This window comes from Rhamphochromis sp. 'chilingali' (genome assembly GCF_963969265.1).
Source record: "Rhamphochromis sp. 'chilingali' genome assembly, chromosome: 17".
NCBI lineage: Eukaryota > Metazoa > Chordata > Actinopteri > Cichliformes > Cichlidae > Rhamphochromis > Rhamphochromis sp. 'chilingali'.
In genome coordinates, this window is record NC_137944.1 from 17559034 (window position 1) to 17563774 (window position 4741).

Consider the following 4741-nt stretch of genomic DNA (forward strand, 5'->3'; position numbering starts at 1 on the left):
CTCTGGAGTGACGAATTACGCTTCTCCGTCTGGCAATCTGATGGATGAGTCTGGGTTTGGCGGTTGCCATGAAAACGGTGCTTGTCTAATTCCATTGTGCCAAGTGTAAAGTTTGGTGGAGGGGGCATTATGGTGTGGGTTTCTTTTTAAGAGGTTGGGCTCAGCCCCTTAACTTCCAGTGAAAGGAACTCTTAATCCTCCAGCGACAATTTCATGCTCCCAAGTTTGTGGGAACAGTTCTGGGATGGCCCCTTCCTGTTCCAACATGACTGTGTGCCAGTGCACAAATCGAGATAAAGACAAGAAGGAGTTAATTTGGTGTAGAAGAACTTGCCTGGCCTGCACAGAGTCCTGACCTCAACCCAACAGACCACCTTTGAGATGAATTAGGGAGGAGACTGCAAGCCAGGCCTTCTCATCCAACATCAGTGTCTGACCTCGCAAATGTCAGTCTGAGTGAATGATAAGAAATTCCTATGAGCACACTCCACAACCTTGTGGAAAGTCTTTCCAGAAGAGTCGAAGCTATTATAACTGCAAAACTTGGCCCAATATATTAAACCCAATGGACTAAGAATGGGATGTCACTCAAGTACATCTGCAAATGAGTGAATACTTTTGGGACTATTGTGTATTTGCAAACATATTAACATATTAAAATTAAAATTAAACATATTAAAAGGCAACATGTTTGGTAATATGTAAAGAGGTTTAAATGATTATCATTTTACCAGGGAAGTTTTGTTTACCTATAAGAAGGATTCTAGTGTTTTTCCAGGCATGTCTTTGAAGAGAAACTGGCTACAAATCCCTTTTATTATGAACAGCACATAATGGACGAAGGCTTTTCTATTCCTCACTTTTCCTCTCCTTGTTATTCTCTAGGGATACACAACCTTTATAAAAAGACCTTAGCTGGTCCCTGCTCTGGGTCCCTTCTCTTGATGTTGTGTGAATGAGCCACTGTTCTCTCGGGTTCTGGATGCTGGGATCGTCCTGATTCAAACAAACAGTGTTTGTAGAACATCTTTGTTCTCCTCAACCAGATTTACATGGTGCAGTATTCTGTACCAGCAGCTTTGGCTCACAAACACACACACACACACACACCAGCCACAGCGCTTATATACACAAACACATACAAATATACACATGCATGCACACACTTACAATGATGTTCTGCCTCTGGCTTGTACACAGAAAGCACACATGCTCTCATTGTCTAAAAATGGACATCAATAAATGATTATGCTGTAAGGCAATGTTTAAAAAAAAGTTGATATAAGAGGAATATGTAACAAGGTCAGATAACCAGATCACCTCCTTTTAGGTTTTCCCGTCTACAAGCGTAGTATAAGCGATGAGAAGGTTGGTTGAAAATAGCACAAGAAGAAAGTCTGTTGGCCTGTACAAGTGCAGCTTCCAGTAACAGTTAAGTGACTCAGCCTTCTTCACAAATAATCTCAGCGGAGGAAATAATCACTTCAAAAAAAACTTAATTTTTTCATTTCAAAGCAGCTTTATGAAATAGCATTTCAAAGCCACCAGACTATTGATTGTAAATGAAGCCGAATGAGCTGCCATCCTTGAAGTAATGTGTGTGCGAGTGTGTGATAATTCCCAGAAAAGCACCAACAACATCCAGCTTGCGTTCAAACCAAATTCTTGAGCAAGTGAGGCTGTGACCTTGATCTTCTTTTTCTCTCGCTCTGTTTTTCTGCAGACTATTCATCTACACTGTGGATTGCGATTAAATGCATCACAAGCTGGGTGTGTTTGAAGAGCTCACACTCTGAACGATGCATTTACAAAGGAAATGCTTCCATAACTCGAAGACAGGGTCTGCCTGCACATGCATCCGTGTTTGCACTGATACAAAAAGAGAAAACCAGAAGCACTTGCTGATTAAAAAGTAGCAAATAAGCTCAGTTTTAACAAGACTGCACTGACAAGATGACTGCACACAGAACATTTAAACAAACGCAGCCAGTTATAAGGATGCAGCATACAAACTGACTCTCTGAGTGACCTTAACACTATTAATTTTTAATTCAAGTATATAATTAGCCTTGTTACTGAATGGGCTGTTCAAGTCAGCAGAATTCCAGCTTGAGACATGTTTAGTCAAATGTCTGCAGGGGAATGCCCTCATATAACAACTGCAGACCAATTAATATCAGTAATATGCATCACTGTGTAGGGGGAAACTGCTTAAAGTAGACTCTTGAGTTGTGACCACTCTGTAGCTGACATGTGCATGCATTTTAAGCACACGTGCATTTACAGTAGCACAGCGCATTGTGCCTTTTCTCTTGAGCTATCTCAGCACTATTGGAGTTGGTGTTGCATTTCAGAAGCGATAGCTGGCTCGATAGCTCATGCCGATGCTGCTGCTGCTGCTCGGATTGGCGTTTCCCTGCAGATGCTGACAGAACACTTTGGGGGGGTGTCTCTGCTCCCCACTGCGAGGTCCATACGTGGAAGAAAAGTCCCTCTGGCACCAGACCTGCCTCACCACTGCATTACGGAGACAGGTGTGGTTCTACATGGCTCAACGAGTAGTGCATCAGTGCCGTCAGGGCTGCAGGTTCCATCCTCTGTGAGTCAGCAGAGCACAGACAATTTCAACTACCTTCTGGTGAAACTAATTCTAACAGTCTGCAAAAATGTATGCTGAAAAGCTGCCGGCAATATGTTTTCTAATGTTCTCCTGCAAATATAAATGTCCTCACTTTCACACCGCCTTCAGAGACTTGCTAACACCACAATACTGCCTGGCAGTTATGTGATCACTCTCTATAGGCTTCAGGTTTCCTGTGCCCTGCAGGAAAATTGTTACTGTTCAGGTCAGGGGAGAAGTATTCCACAAGTCTTTGATCGTTCAAGCTGAATTTATTTGGCTCATCACAGCAGCAACATTCATCTCTGCCAATTTACTGCTACATTTCAGTGTTAGTGAAAATGAAAGCAAAATGCCTACCTTCCCATCCCCGTCCAGGTCCAATTTTATTTCTGCTGCACGCCTGTAAAGAGGGGATGAGGATGTAGTCGTACTTTATAGCACCATATCAACCTCTCTGACTGTCTTTGTGTCGCCCAGTCTGACTCTCCCTCGGACTCGCGAGTCAATTTAGTCCTGCAGTGAGAGGAGAATCCCTTTATCCGTGGACTACACTTTACGCGGAAGGCACCGACTTGAACATTTCATTCTTGCGTGGAGGCGCCTGCCTGCCGGACCCTGATAAAGTGGAGATTTACTCGCGCACCAAGTGAGGAGCTATCCCTCACACTCCAGCTTACTCGGTCAGTTTCTGAAAGCTCTATGGCCCAGTGATTTAATGTCGTTTCAGCGTCTGGTGGCAGACCTCCTAGCCCCCCACTTGCCTCCCTAAACGAACGAATGCAAGCGCGCATACGCACGCGTGACCACAACCTGTGAAGATAAATAACTTCTGTGTTAATGGGCCGTCAAATTCACAACAGAAAGAAAATTGAAAAATAAAACTGAATATCTAAAACATCCGCAATGGCCGAGATAGTAATCGGTGGCTGATATAAATTCAAAGTCAAATAAAAAAAAAATAGACACTGTAAGATGATGCCCCAAACTCTACATTATACTGTAATATTAAAATTAAACTTCTTCAAGGGAAATGATGTTGAACTTATCAGCTGAGGGGATGTCGTCAGAGGTTATTGCGCCTTTCAGGTTCACGTGGGACCGTGATAATTTAGAGAAGGCTAAACAGTATTCCTTTGACTTGAATGTCAGTATTTGTACAACACGAAGGCTTGGAAACCTACCGAGAGACCGAATCGACATACCTGAAAAGGATATGCGTAAAACGCATCGGTCCGACAGTCAGTGCTTGGACACGCTGGGACGAGAGGGAGACTGTGTTGTCGCTGGTGGTGAATAAAATCTCTTATGTCGTGTAAAACCTCCTTGTAAACTTCTCTCTTGTCATCTTCGGTCTGTGTTCTGTTCATCAAGCGTTATATCTGACTGACCGGCTCGCTTCTTTTGATGTCGGTGGTAGGAGGGTACCCAGAGGCGCGCACTGGGGAGATTCTTCCTCCCCTCTGCCGCTTCAAAATATCCAATTTCACACACTGACTCTTTTTTTCTCCCCGCATAATTCCCTTCTGGAGCAGGTGCAATAATTTCACTGGATCCACCCGGAGTTTTATCAGAGTTAAGAACCCGAATCCATGTCGCATATATGTGTGGTTTCTTTCATGGTTTTGCAAGGTTTGCTATTGCTTTGGTAAGCTCTGAACACAGAAAAGGGGGATATTAACATATCTCATGGCCATTTAACGTTGGTAAGTCATGATATCCAATAAGCTTCAAGGAATGATGACATCAAAGGGTATCTGTTCAGTACTGGGATGACTGCACTTGCGCAATTACGTTTTGGGTTTTTGTTTTGTTTTTTACCTTAGTTAATGACATTTAACTCAGTAATTGTTGACTCCAAACAGGGCCATTACAGTCATTGATGATACCTTAGACTAAATAGCCTTTATCGTTTAAACTTCGAATTTTAACATTCAATTAATTCCCAGTGTCAAGTGATATGCGATTATTTTTTTATTGTAGTTTTTTAGTTTTAGTCTTCTTCTTCTTCTTTTTTTTTTGCAATATCAAATGAGAGAATGGTGTTGAAATCAATACGCTCCGCCATGTGTTCCCTAACTACTCCGTTTCCCATAATCCAATGCAAGTAACGTCAGAATC